The following is a 15,868-nucleotide window of genomic DNA, read 5'->3' as shown; positions in this document are numbered from 1 at the left end:
AGAAGCATAATGTAACTCAGCCTCAGTTTCCCAATCTGTTAATTGGGAGTTACACTTCCACACATGATCACAGGTTGAAAGGCTCAATTGTCTAATATTTGTCAAGTGCTTTGAGCTCCTCAGATGTGCAGAAAATTACTATTCTCTTCCCTGCAAGTTCTACAGTGTAAGATGCTGCCAGGATCTGTTTCTCTCTGTTTACCTTTTCTGTTGGAAATGGACTGCTCAAAACCCATGAATGTGTGCTATATTTAGGATTAATGTATGAATAATTAATCACCATTTTTGTCATGTGTCCCTGAGCAACAGAGAGATAAGTATGCTCCCTAGGCCTCAGCCAAATATTTTTTAATGAAAATTTGAAATTATTGAGAAGGAAGAGACCAGGAAAATCACTGGATCACTGGAAGGAAATGAATCCAAGATCTCACCACTACAGTGGGAATGTAGTACCTATAAAGCTAGTGAAACTAGCATTTCCAAATACCCTGTACAGGTCTTACCTGGTGTCAGTCAATGTGTCCATGAAATAGCATCCGTGTGATGTCCAGCTTGGTGGCTGTACACTCTGTACAGCTGGTGGTAAATGAAGGAGTACAGTCAGTGAGCACAGGGTACAGCAACAAAGGCACACATCAAATTCAGGATGAGATCAATCTCACCTTTAACTCAGATATCTACAATGACCAAATGTCTACCAACTTCAAAGAGAGCAGAAGGTGACTTGCTTAGATGTCAGATGATCAGAGAGCACACGATCAGTGTTAATTGTCTCACCAAGGTGCAGCCTCTCTGCCGTGGCTCATCCCCACCTCATGTCCAGAACCATCCCTGTCACTCCACACAATAACTTCCCCACTGTGGCCAGGGCACTGACCAGCAGAGATGGCAGGATTTGGCCCAAATAAGGTGTTAGAAAAGGGATTTTCTGTAAAGACTGCTTCTATTACACTGCAGCGGCACAACTGAGCATCTTTGGCACATCCAGTCTGAGCCATGAACACGTTATTGGGCTTCCCAGTGCTTACTGGGAATTGCACAGCCCTGGATGGAAAGTGCTCCAATGGACAATATTTTGTTAGGTGTTTCTGACCATAGTAAACTTTTGGTTTTATTCCTCAGTATTGTTGACATCTCATAGCAGTCGTTCCATCCAGGGAATTCTGTTCTTTCCCAGATGTGGGCATTGCCTTCATCTTCATTGCTTGTTCTCTATTGGAAGAGACATCTAAAGGATTAGGATCTTCTTACTTCATCTGATTCTTCAGCTAAATCATGTTTCATCCTTCTGGGATGGATCTTCAGGAAGAACAAATTGCTGTTGTTACTGGATTAAACTGCAGAGCAGTTACAGCTTTTGAAGACTGGGCTGAGTCCATGGAGCTGTTCTGAAGTCAATAACTATGATGGCATGAGGCACAAATTTAGTAATTATTTAATTGACAAAATAGCATTGACTTGAAGGATAATCTGTGTTTGGCACACTTTTGTGGATAAATTTACAAAGAATAAAACTAAATGACCAAAGTGTAATTCATTATAATTTGGCATATTGGGAATTCTTTGGCCCTTATGATTCTTGGAAATATCTGCATTGTACCTGTTGCAGGCTTTCTGAAATAGTAATAGATGTGGCAACTTGTGAAATTTAACCCTCACAAGACAAGAGAATGGAAAAGAATGAAAAAATTATTTTAACATTGTTACATTTCTGAAGTGTATGTAAGTATGTGCTAGACAAGCCTGCTTCAGTTTTCTTGTATATAAAGGGCCTGTTTTTCCTACTGATTTAATCTGAATTTCATCCTTCTTTAAATGCTTCCTAGAGCTAAACAATCAAAAATCAATGCAGCCAAAAAGCAGGGGCAGTCTGATCAATTTGTTTGTGACTTTCTTTGACAGTGGCTGTGCCATGCAGTTCCCTGTCCAATTCCCACTGAAATTCTTTAGTTCAGGTTTCTGTTATTTTCCATGACAGGTCAAATAAAATGAAATCTTTTCTCAGTATTGAACCTGGTTGAAAATCCATAAACAGCCTCCCTATAAAGTTATGTTCTTTCCAAGAGAAGATCCAAGCAAGGGCAGAGACTTGGATGAATATTCACCTGCACACAGGGTACAGCCCCAGAGAAAGGATTTGTGCTGCCCTGCACTCTGCACACTCAGCAGATGAACTGTCTTGAAGTTAGTGCTTCCTCTGGCCTGCAATCACAATTTACAATATGCATCTTTAAGGTGTCAGGTCAGGTATTTGTAACCACATCATGAAATATTTAATGATGCCAGAAAAGATCTGCCTCTTCTTAAAAAGCACTGGTGATAAACTCAGCAAGATCCTCTGCAGTAGACATATGTGGGTCCTGTGAAGGAGATCCAAGAAATGAGACCGGCAGATCTGATTAGCTTATTTTAATATTTATTTTTCTTTCTTAACACTGAAACCTGTCACTGCTCTGTTCATAAGGGTGCTGTTCTTAGCAGCTCTCTGCCATTTACATCATCAGGGTTAAAAATCAGTTCTGCTGTCTGTGATCACAACAGACAGGTGTCACAGCAAGGTGAGATCTGGAGACCATCCCAGATCAGATTTGCACACAAATTCATCAGACTCCAATCAGGGTGAGTCCAGGAAGTGCATCCACCCTGGAACTGTGGTTCATGTGCCTGCCATAGGTACTGGACAAAGCAAAAATCCCATGTGTGATCCCAGTAACATTAAGAATGTCAAGACCTCTTTCCACAAACAACGAATCTCTAGTCACAATGTCATTTGAGAAGGGCATCTGGGTCAATAATAGTCTTTGTAATAGGAATTAATTCGATTTATACCTTCTTCTGCATGAGATGTCTCAGTTAAAGAGTTATCAATTCTCTTTGGGTCAGATCTTTCTAGCATCTTGACTGACACTAGCACTTTGTTTGCATGTACTCAACATTAAAAGGTATTAATGACTTTGATGACTCTCATCTCATTTCAGGCCTTGAGATATTAGTTTATAATTTGAAACTGTGGAGCTTTTCTTTGCTCTCCTTGAAGTAAGATAGAAACCTTCTCACAGTGATGCACTGGGAGCAGGGCTGGGTTCTAATCTGCCATTATTTATAGATTTTCTTGTGAAGGACAGCACTGATCTGGAGACATTTTTCTTAGCTACATTTTGAGTGATTTTCAGTCCCTAAGAAATGCCAGATGTCTGGAAGTTTTCAAAAAGGTGAATCTGTGTTTACATTGTGTGCCTCTCTTTGCAGCATTATTATCAATTAAGCTTCCTCATTTTAGATGCAAACTGGGACTATTTGATTAAGGCAAAAGTGAATACTTTGTTGAGGTATGAAGGTATGATAAATGTGGTTCATGCTCTACTTAGACAGTTGGCAATTTAAAAAAAAATCTAGTCAGGTAATGACTGTTGTCCTTGCCTTGGCTTTTCCCTGCCCTGAATTTATCACTCTGGCTCCTATCTAAATGAAAAGGAATTCAACCCATGGAGAGATTGATTAACAAGTCCCTAAATTGTCTTTTGGCTATATTTGCTCTGTTTTTATCTGTAACATTACTGCATCATCATGGTCCAGAGTGGAAATAGTTTAAAATTTTTCTGCTTCAAATGGTGGCCCATGAGTGCTGCAAACTAAAGCCCACCTGAACCTGGGGGTAGTGGGGCCTTGTGACCTTCAGGAGAGCACCAAGGTCCAACCAGTTTGCAAGATCACAGCCTAAAGCAATCAGAAAATGCAGAGTGAGGAACACCCTCACCCCTGTTGGGCTCCCAGCTGCTGCAGAGGTGTCACATCTGCTTAGGCAGGAACTGAATCCATCCTGGTTACTGCAGAGCCTGTGAGGAAAGAGCTGGGTCTGGATTCCCTGCACCCCACTGCCCTACCACTGAGCTCTAGGGGTGTAGGAGCTGCAAACCTAAATCTCCTACAGCACCTCATGAATTTGGTAGGATGTCACGTTTTCAGGAGCACAGCTGGATGTGAGTGCTCCATTTGAAGAATATTTTAAGAGGTACAGAGGAAAAAGGGGCATTTTCAAGTGTTTTTAGCTGGGCACTCTGGGAATGAAGACCCTGGGTATCACTTTTCCTTATGGTTTTTTAGGCTGTAAGATTTGATCCTTCCCAATTCAGCTTTGAGCAGCTTCTCTCTGAAGTTAACTGAAGCAAAATAGTGAAAATGGGCTCCTATTTCCATCATGAAGAACACTGAGACTGAAGGTTACATAGCCAACTGCATTTTGTTTTCTAGTTATGGCATCTTATTATTACTAGTATTTGTGCCTTGCTCACTGAAATTTTCTCCATGCTACAAAGATGCTTTTCAGATTCTGGCTGACAAGGGAACACAACTTTTATACAAGTGGCCTTTAGTGCTCTTTATAATATTATTTATTGTAATTTTTAAACTGTATGTGTAATTTCTATTCTGGCACTGTCCAATATTTGAACAAATTTAATATGTTTATTTCAATATATTATGCAAACAATACTTCTTAACTGATTTTTTTATGTTCTGTCTTTAAAAACTGCACCACTTATTAATAAATAGAAATTTCAATTATGATGTGGATGGATTTATTTTCATTTAAATCTTGATATCTTCACACATATTCAAAGAAAACATTGTCAAATGTACCCCCAGCAGAGACATTGGCAAAGATCCTTTTGACTTCATCTAGGCAGGACTAAGTTCAGCTGCAAGCAGGTTTTATGTGGCTTCCACAGCCAGTCCTGTCAACACACAGTAGATCTCATTATTTGTGACACCTTTGATTTTGTGGCCATGTAATTTATATGGCTTTGAACATATGCGAAGGGGAAAATGAAAAGTAGGAGAAAATGAATTCATATTGGAAACATAACATGCTAAAATATGATGAAATTGCAAACAAAATATAGAGAGAACACAGCAATGGTACAAGCAAGATCACAATATTCCCTGCAGGGAATTTGCTTGAATTCTGCCCCTGGTTCTGTTGCTGCATTTCTGTGTGGTTCTGTCTGAATGAGACTGGAAGAGAAACACAGGAAATATCAACTCTTTCCAAAACTTTAGCTGGACACAGAGAGGTATTTTAAGGCATTCTCTGTGGCTTCAGTTTCATGGCTGTCACTAAGACTCTGCTGAACACTGAAAATACAACTTAAAATAAGGTTTGTTAATTTTTTGTGGTAGATAAAAAAAAAAAATTCAGCGTTTATGCCATGTCTTGTCCCACTTCTAACCACTGTAAAGTGGAAATAATTAAAAGATCCTTTAGTACAGCAACATTAAGTTGTAGTGCTTTTGAGTCTATTTGTTTGTTTTAAATTATTCAATTTAAATAAATAATAACTAAAAAATAAATAGGGTGAATGTCAGGCCCTTACAACCAAGTTCTATTCTTTCCAAAGATTGACAGTTTGTGTTTTTTCAAACTAATGCACCAGAGTGTGGAATTCTGAACCTTTTGGGGTTCAGGGTTTTTTCAAGTGTCTCCACTTTTACAGACATCTCTACCCTGCATTATCATCACTGCCTCAGCCCTGAATGTCCCAGCCTGAGCTGAAGGGCCTGGGCTGAGCCCTGCAGCTGCCAGGCCCAGCAATGGCATTTCCCTGAGCATTTCACAGACACAGCAGGTGAAACACTCAGCTTTGGTTCATCTGCACTGAAAGGTGTTGCATTAAAATTTCCCCTTGGCTGTCACCCAAATACCAGAACCTGACAAGTCACTGGATTTCAGTGACACATTAGGTCTGATCTTTTAAGAAATGAACTCTAAAATAGGAAGTGATACCTATTCTCAGGCAAAGCCCTGCTTGCATCCAGGGGTGCAGCCTGTGCCTACCTCTGTATGGGACTTTGGGGATCCTACACAATTGTCCCCCACCTAAGCAGAATAAGACTTAGGGTCAGCAGTTTAGAAAGGGTAATAATTGAAACAGTGTCAATCAAGAAACAGCTTCAGGAGTGGAATTTTCTCAGTGTACCCTTCTGTTTATTTGTAAGTTGCTTTGCTTTTTAAGACTCGCCAGGGTAAAACAGTTGCTTGACTAACGCAGAGCATCCTCTTGGAACACAGAGAAGGGATGGAATCAGGAAAGCCAAGTCCCATGGCAGAGAGCAGCAGGGAATCTAGACAATATTTAAAGAAATTGCTCTCTAAGATAATATTGTCAGCCCAATGGGTTTGGGACAGCACCACAGTTTTTCTCCTGCTTCTTTGTGTCAGGTGCAGATTACAGAACAGAGATCATGGGGGAAAAGTGTAATATATGCTATGAATATTTTGGCAGATTTGGTGAGGTCAGTTACATCTCTGACACATCCTATCAGAAATAAGATCATTGGATAAGTCATTAAATATTTTTCTAAGTAAGGTCTGGACTGCTGAAATTTCTCAATGTTGAATCAAGGCTTTATGAGGATCTATATTTAAAAATGCCAAGGGCTTTATCACAAACTAACTTCTTTGGAAACCCTCAAGGAGCAGTGCAGAGTATTGTGTAAAAATCTCATGTATTCTAACTCACACACAGATAAGAAAACCACTAGGACTCCATGCCTCTCACCACTACACATTTTCATGATCTCCATGGTCCCTTTTTTTTTTGCTTTCTCTTCTTTTACTCCCTCAAGAGCGTACTTGAATTCAAAAAAAGCTTCACAATATCAGACACTTCTAAAGAAAGTGTTTCCTACATTTAGTAAATACACAAAACACTCTTACTGAAAACAGTTTGTAGAGTTTAATGCACATTCTGTTCAGGAAGTTTTGTGGTGTAAGTACCAATCTTAGCAATTGGTACATAGGTAATAAAAATTAAAGAAAAAGTTATAGATAGGACAGAAACTATTTTCAGTTCTAAATACATGTTGTCTTGGTTTGGAAAGACAGGAGTCTGCTAAGGAAGGCAGGAGCCTTCCCTGAAATGGAGAATGTAAACCCTTCCCACCCCTTTGAATTGCTATAAATTTTAAATTAAGGGTGTCTCAGGCAAAAATATGGGAGCAGGAAATAACAGTTCTTTAATAGGGAAGGAAAAATTGAAGGATAAAATAAACAATGCAGTACACTAGAACAACACTGACAGAGTCAGAACCCAACCTGACACCCTGTGGCTCAGGGTGTTGGTGGCAGTCCAATTGAAATTATGGCTGCAGCCCTCCTGGAGTGTCAGGGGTGGTTCTGCTGGAGCAAGGGGATCCTGTAGAGAAGGATGTATTCTTCCTGCAAAGATCCAGAGGAAGAAGAGGCAGCTGCTGTTCCTCTGGGGAATCCCGTGGAGAAAGCCGCGCTGGTGTCTCAAAACCTCTGGATTATATCCGGGTAGGAATGCTTGGCTCCTCCCCCTGGGCGGAGCATCTCACAATGGGATACTAGAGTTCTTATCAGCCATGCAGTGACTTTCAATAGCTGTTATCAGCAGATGTCCCCTCCCGAGGGAGGAGTGATTGTGGTCACTCAGAGAGAGAGATAAGTCAAACTGCTCACTTGACAAAAGATAATCTGCCATACAGATGGTAATAGAATATATCTTGCCTTGCAATCTGGAACACATGTTCTGAAATGGGAAGGAAATTCTATTAATGGAATAAATACAAGTTTTTATATATAACTATGTATTTGGAGTTCTACAAAGCAAAGTGCTGGGTTCTGCACTTGAGTCAGAGCAATCCCCTGCAGTGCTCCAGGCTGGGGCTGAGTGACTGAAAAGTTCTCAGTGGGAAAGGCCCTGGGATGCAGGCTGACAGCAGCTGAACAGGAGCCAGAGTGTGCCCAGGTGGGCAAGAAGGCCAATGGCAGCTGGCCTGTGTTACGAATAGTGTGGTCATCAGAACCAGGGCAGTGATTGTCCCCCGTGCTGAGCACTGGTGAGGCCACACCTCAATCCTGTGCTCAGTTCTGGGCCTCTCACTGCAGGAAAGATGCTGAGGGGCTGGAGTGTGTCCAGAGAACAACAGAGCTGGGGAAGGGACTGCAGCACAAGTGTGAGGAGCAGCTGAGGGAGCTGGGGGTGCTCAGCCTGGAGAAAAGGAGGCTCAGGAGGTGTCACAACAGAACACGAACAACACGCACAAGATGAAATGTCCAAGGTAAAAGAACATAGTTTATTATCAAGCTCCAATATTAAAAGACTTTCAAAAGTGACCATGGATTGGAGGATGAAATTGCCACCTCTCCAGCCACACTGGTCAAACCAACAGTCCATCAATTTTCTCCTCCTCCAGAAAGGAGTGCAAAACAATCATTATTTACATGAAAAGTGCATGAGAAACTCCATTACAAAAATGTAAACATTAGAAGGCTTAGAAGAATTTAGAAGAACAGGACAACAGGAGAGACCTTGTCAGTCTCCACAGCTGCCTGACAGGAGCTGCAGCCAGGTGGGATCAGTCTCGTCTCCCAGGTAACAAGTGACAAGAAAAGAGGAAATGGCCTCCAGTTGTGCCAGGGGAGGTTCAGATTGGATATTAGGACAATTTCTTACAATTGAAGGGTTCAAAAGCACTGGAACAGGCTGTCCAGGAAGTGCCCAGGGAATCACCATACCTAAAGGTTTGTAAAAAATGTGTAGATGTGGCACTTGGGGATGTGGTTTTGTGGTGGACTTGGCAGTGCTGGGTTAATGGTTGGACTCAATGATCTTAGAGGTCTTTCCCACAGGTAGTAATTCTGAGTTTCTTTATATAATTTTTCTTTTAGGAGATGAAATTTATTCCTCTGAAAAAAAATTTATAAAGAAACAATGATACATTTAGAGAGTTGTCCTTAATAAAAGTTGTACCAAAAATAAATATAATAAAAGGATATTGGTAAAATGAGAAATTAAAAATTTCTAGAACTAGTACATTTCTTAATAAAGTAAACTAAATATCTTATAAAATTGTAATGGTAGAGGACTGATAGAGCAGTGTTGAAGTGCAAACAGTTTTTTCAGAACAAATGAAATTTGCTCAATTGATACTTTTCTAAACAAAATTTATTTAACAATCACTCAAAGATGCTTTCATGGAAACATTTGCCGTAGTAAAATGAAGTGTAACTGAAAATAAAACTTCAGTGCTCTGGAGTAAACTTGAATTAAGTTTGCTTCTTTGCACTCTATTTACAAACACCATTTCCTTCTCTCTTGCACATCAGCATCGGGTGAGAGAGAGGCAGAGCTGGATTTGTGTTTTCTAACCAGGTGAATCAGGCAGGTTTGTGATGTGCTTCAGGTGCTACAGTGCTCCAGGTGCCACAGCTCCTCCTTTAGGGCAGAGCTGGTTCATGGCCCCACCAGGCTGGAGGGCAGCCTCACCTGAGGACGCTGAGGTGCCACACCTGAGGATGCTGCCACCCCAGGGGCACACCAGGACAATGAGCCACTGCCACCCCAGGACAGAGCAGGTGGCAGGGGACACTTCATGTCAGTGGCTGAGGTCACAGGAATGAATGTATGGCTGCAGCTCTTGCAGTCACACATATTGCTATTTCTACAGAGAAATGTGTGCTTTTAACCACATCTAAAGGCCTAAGGAAAAGCCAGAAGGAAGAAACAGTGCTTTGCTTTCACTCTGTGCTCTCAGCCCACAGAGAGATAGAGCTCCAACAGCCAGACTTCATTTTTTCCCTCCCTACCAGAACATCACACCACACTGTCTCCTACAGATAAATCCCAGGCATTTCCTTGGATTTCTGTTTATTTAAATTGCATTAGCAGGGCCTTACCCTGTGCAACCTTCAGCAAATGGATGCATTTAAGTAATTTACATGAATTGTGTGTCTATGCTGTGTTACTAAGAGACTCTAAAAATGTCTTTTTTTCCTGTTCTGGATTTTGGGATGCTGGTTATGGACACAGTGCTGCCACACAAAGGGATGCTGGAAAAAGGAGGCATGTAAAGACTATACTCCTGAGAAAGCTGCTTGCCCAGAGCGATGTTCTGAGTGAGAACACAGCATTGTCCCCAAGAGTCAAAGTTGGGGCTGAACAAAAGCCCCCTCCCAGGTCACCTGAGCATTGCTCAGCAGCTGAGGAAAGTTAAAATTACAGAGTCCCAGGGTAAAACACAGCATGAGGCAAAACCTGCTGAAAGTTTAATTATCCTCACAGGCAAACATCAAACGGCTGGAACTGATCCCAGCACACACATTTTCCTGGCTATACCTGGTTTTGTCAGCTGTTACAGAGAGGACTTTCATCCCAGCCTTCTTGATGTGCTATTGAGCAACTGGTAATTAAGTCAGTAAAAGTAAGTCTTGTCAAAGAAAAGGTGCTTCCATATTCCTCCAGCTGCAGCATTCAGTCTCAAATTTTTTCCTTTTTTCACAGCATTAAATTCCATACAGAATTAAATAATACTAGATGCAGTGACACCCACCACATATTTTTTTTTGTGAAAAAGAGAGTCAATGAAAACAAGGAAAAATTGTGATTGCCTGTGCACAGACATTTGGGTATCTTATAGACCAGCTACAGCTCTGTTAAATGAGGCTGCAGTTGCCTTGCAGCATCTGAAGTTCTTGGTTGAGGCAGGATTGTTAGACAGACAGAGACACAGCTCAACCACACACATAAAATGGTTGCTAAAGCACTTTTTGTTTCATAAACTGACTGTGAACCCACTTAGATTCCCCTTATTAATTGCTACAACGTTTTGAGTGGTTTCACAAGTTGAAACGTTTGGTGGATTGTGATAAAATTACTAAATGGATTATTGGCTTTTAACCAGGCTGCACCTAAACTCACTGATTTCAGAGGAATTATTTCCAGCCCACTGGAGTAAATGGTAGCAGAATTTTACTGACTGTTTCCAGCAGTGATCTTCCCTTGGATACTACTGAACATCACTCAGCATCACAAAAATTGCCTTATGTCATTGCTCTGACCAGATCTCTCTTCCTCATCACCTAACCATGATTCCAGGCAATTTTTCCTGTTGTAACTCACATTTTACTCCTTTTGAGGTTCCATACTTAAGATACACTTCAGGTGTCATCTCTGCCCTCTTGACAATGTCCCTTGTTTGACCTGAAGGATGGCTAAAGCTTTTCCAGAGGGGCTCACCCTTGCCTACCTCTCCCCATCAAAGGTGCCATGGGTCTAATTGCAGTAAACAGAGCTGTTCCTTTAAAAGGGAAAAAAAAATCCTCCACAATTCAATTCTACTGCCAAAAGGAGCTTCCAATCCCCACCTGACCTGCCACAGAGCCTTTCCATGCAGGATTCAACAGGCACTTTGTGTGCTCATGATTGTGTTACCTCTGGTTAGTCCTTCAGGGTTTAGGATAACAATTTTCACAGAATTTTAAGGAAAGATTATCAAGCCTGTCTACTCAAAGTTTTTCACAAAGTGTTTATTAACAGCTGGAAATAACTTCCAGTGTTGTATAGGCTCTGAAGATAACAATTTTTGTCATGAGAAATCAGGTAAGTTGATATTAACTATTCCAGATCTTGGTGGTTTTACTTGTACTTAGAGGAAACCTTTTCAGCTGTGCTATTAATGCTCAGTGGAAATGTAGCAAATTAAATTATTTTTTTTTACTAAATGTATATTTATTGCATTATATTGCATTCTCACACAAATAAATCTGAACTTAAAAAGGAATTGTATCAATGTAATGAAGCATGCAATTGTAACACGGGCATATTTTCACATTAACTTGAAATATTTCTTTAGACTTTGTGGATGATGGTGTGCTTAAAATGAGACATGACCTTTAGATGTTGCAACTGAATGAAGGTAAGGAAATTTGTACTCAAGGACTTTCCTCTTCTATTTCTTTGTTCTCTTGATTTCTGTTCTGCTCTGTTAAGCGTGAAGACGTGAGGAAACTGCTTGATACTGGAGTGCAATACGTTGGTACAGGTTTAAACTTCATGGTTACGTGTCACATTAAAAGGAGCTCTACTGAAGCATAGCTAATAAACACATTGGTTTAAGATTGCTGTTAACCCAGAGTAACAGCAAAGGATTTAATAAGAGGTCTGCATGAGTGTATAAAAGTAATTTGAACTGGATTAAAATCTCCAATTCAGCAGTTCAGGGAACTCTGGATCAACAGTTCTAAATAAAATAGATTCTACTAATATCATTCAGCTTAAAATAAACAGAGGAGGATTGTTATAGTGGCAGAGCTGAAGGAGAATTTGTAGCCAAAGGCTTGACCCTCAGTCTTTATCAGACAAATGTTTGGAAGGAAAACCTTCTCTGAGTCAGTTTATGGGATTTGTCTGCCTGCTCGGGGCTGCAGGCACCTGTGGATCTCAGCATAGTCTGGAATGAAAATGCTGATTTTGGTCTGGAGGACAATGAGGGTTTCATATTTGCAACCTGGACATGTATTTCAGTCATCACAGTGGAGTCACTTCAAGAGAGATACAGTTGCAAAGTCATAAAGGCTTGTCCCTGATAAATAAAATTGGATATTGAATAACTAGAGTAACGCAAATGTGACGTGTATTACAAGAGTTAACATTACTAATATCCACATTGCTGAGAGATAAGATATTTCAGGCAACAGTTCTAGAAATAGTTGACACACATGGTTTTGAGACTTGGTTGGACAGCATAAATTTCAGAGAGTTAATGCTGGAAAAAGATTTTGGGAAGCAACTAAAAGCTGATGCTTCAAATTTAAATCAAGCCTCTATCCAATAAGGAGCAAGGGTAGTTCATTTTGGAGTGATATCCCAAGTATTGAGATATATCTGCAATTTCTTTTTAAGCGTTTTTTGATGTCAGGGAACACACCAGTGCTAAAAATGGCATTCATGCAAAACAAGCACTCTCATGAATGGAGGATTTTCCATCATTTTGTAGCAACAATACTCAATATTTCTTTGCTAGAAGTAGAACAGCATGTGTCTTACTGTGATCCATCCTTCCAAGTTATGTTTGCCTGTTGTCCCTATCATTAGATGTTTTGCTTGGCTGAGTCTGTAGTGTGATATGGCCAGGTGATGCCTTCTCTAAATTCCTGCTGGAAATCAGCACTATGTGTGCAGAGAATTGTGTGTGTTGATTAGCACAGAGGAGCAGCTCAGTGTGCAGAAAATTGTGTGTGTTGATTAGCACAGAGGAGTAGCTCAGTGGGGAGGACAGCAGGGAACTGAGAATTCAGGTGAGCAAGAAAGCTTCACCCAGTGTGCGGAGAATGCTTCCAAGCACAATTTGTCTTGCTCTATTCTGTTTGTATTTTTACAGCTTTTCTCTCTCTCTTAAAATAGATGATCCCTTCATGTGTCAATCCTCTTGCCTATTCTCGGTCTTTTAGGAATGTGGTGTCTCTAGACCCTGCTCTTACTTCCCACACCAAGTCCTCTGTTAAACGATTTTCCCCTGTTTTCTGCTGTCATGAACAACTCTGACCAGTTTAAATAAATCTAAGTTAGATCTCTGAGAGGAAATTATCTGCTATCTACCCTTTTACTTATGAACCTTTGTAAAACAGTGGTGCTTTCTCAGTCTGTGAAATGCTCTCACCAGGGATTTCAGTGCCAGTGTGATTCACTGGTGACCCAGCAGAACCCACATTCCTCAAAGCAGGTCCTGGAAATCAAGTTTCCTCACTGTGGATGAACACTGGCTTTGATCTGTAGGGACAGACTGAAAATGGGGCAGGGCCCTCTTCTCCCACCTCCTGGGTCTGGGTCTTTCACCTGCCATGCAGCCAAAATCTTCAAGGGCAGAGGTGTGGGGTCATTTACCAGTCAGGGCTGCAGAGCCCCTCAGGCTGGCCAGCCTTGCCCCTCAGGGACAGCTCAGTGGCAGCACTTGTGCTGTCTGTGTTTCCTGCTGGTGTCCCTTGGGTTGGTGTGCACAGGGACAGCACTGGCTCTGCAGCCTGGTCACTCCTGCGTGCGTGGAACAGCTCAGGGGGAACCTGCTCAGAGGGGCTGTGGCCCATAACACTGGACCATCATCACAAAGCACAACTCATCCTAATGCAGAATTTGCAGAGCTAAGGTGACATTTCTCATAGTACAATCAAAATTCATGAAGTTCTAATAAAAGGAGCAAATCACCCCACTTCTCACCTCAAAGACACAACCCAATAGTTCCCCTTTCATGGTAGACTTGATTATCTAGATGCACCAGCCACCACAGACCCCTGCTCCAAATCACATGCAGTTACAAACCTCCCTTTACATGATCACCCAACTCTCCACCTCCCCAAGCCTGCTCTCCCCAACAGCCACCTCCCTGCTGCTTTGCAAAGCGCCATTGTCTCACACTCAGCTCCACAGAGGAGCATCTCTCACTAACTCCTCTCTATTTCATTGAACCAAACCAAAGACAACAAAAAAATTATCAGAATCCAGAGATGTGGGTTGGTTTTATACCAATCTCCATGCAGACTACACCTCCACTGCTTCCACCACATCAACCTGGTAGCAGGACTGAGCTAACACACTGCTCTCCCCTAATTACAGAGTCCACAGATACATTAAAAAAAAAAAAATTAAAAAAAAAAAAAAAAGCTGTTACCAGTTCCAGGAAGCTTCATAACACCAGAGAGTGAAAGAAGGGATAGCCTTGCCAGAGAGTCAGGCCCTGGGATTTTCATGACAGCAATATTTTCATGGTCTGTAGTCTAGCAGTTTGCCAGATTCCAAATATTGTTGCAAGAAAAGCCAGGTTTAGGATTTTTGGTGCTAGACTTGTCCATGGGATAGTGGACTCTGTCCATGCATAATTCCTCCATAGAAAGGTGATGGAGAATGAAGTCTGGGAATGAGATTTGGCCAACACTTTCTGCCTCAGTTCCTTTCTTCTGAACATGCTGTGCAGAAACTGTGGATGAGTCCAGGCTTGGGTCTGAGTAAAAAGGATTGGGCAGATGGGCTGAAAAGGTAGGATGAACTGCTTGAAAGCTCTCAGAGCTTTGCTAGGATTAGCAGAGCTGGCACTTACACACCTTTGTCTCATCAGACCAGCAAACACAGACATTTCCAACACAGAAATATTTAGTATTGTTCCACCATACCAAGGAAGAGTCTCTTTAGAGCCACTAAATACAAATAAGCCATTTTTTGAATGTTTGAATTCTCTAGTGACTTCAAGATGAAAAATATTTTAAATATGATGATAATATTTTTCTAATCAAACAGTATTACCTTCAAGATAATGTTTTTCCGCATACTTGTAAGATTAGCTGCTCCAAGAGGATATTAAAAAATTTTGGGCTTTTTTTTTTATTTTCATATCATCCCTTATTTTCTGACAACTACAGAGTTATTTGACATGTTCTGATATTACAAACACAGGGGAAACATGAAAAGAAACCTTTTTTTCCCCACCTCCCTAGCCAGCTAATTAAGTCTTTGAAACCTGGAAAGCAGCTCATGGTCTGAAAGGCAGAACACTGTTAATCCTTACCAAGCAGATAGGCAAGGCAGTATGGACACAACCTGGTGATAGTAACTCAGAAATACAAAATCAGGAATGATCAGAAAAACAACATTTCTATGGAAGAGAACTTCAGCTGACATTCGTGGTCTGAAACCAAACATAAGCAAATTTTACCTTGTTTTTAATAGAAGAGCTTTAGGCAGTTGTTGTGTCAGGTGCCTTTTAGGCACAGCTCATCCTGTCAGAGAAGAGGGTTGTGTTGATAACATCACCAATTCCCCAGAAAAGCCAGTTGGGTAGGACTCAAAAATCAAGAGGCACCCACAGGCACAGAGGAAATATTGATTGTGGGGTCTCTGCTCCTTTGTCATTTCCAACACCAATCTTTCTCTGCATCACAGAAATCAGATATTTCTCTTGTGGTTAAATCATTCTGGGACAAGGGCTGGACAAAATTGCTCAATGTTAAAAATTTTACCAGCACCAAAAGAGCATTTCTCTCTCCTAGAGCAGCCAGACCTGCTGGAAGTCAGCATCC

Source organism: Ammospiza caudacuta, chromosome 1, assembly GCF_027887145.1.
Source record: "Ammospiza caudacuta isolate bAmmCau1 chromosome 1, bAmmCau1.pri, whole genome shotgun sequence".
NCBI lineage: Eukaryota > Metazoa > Chordata > Aves > Passeriformes > Passerellidae > Ammospiza > Ammospiza caudacuta.
This window is presented reverse-complemented; position numbering follows the sequence as displayed.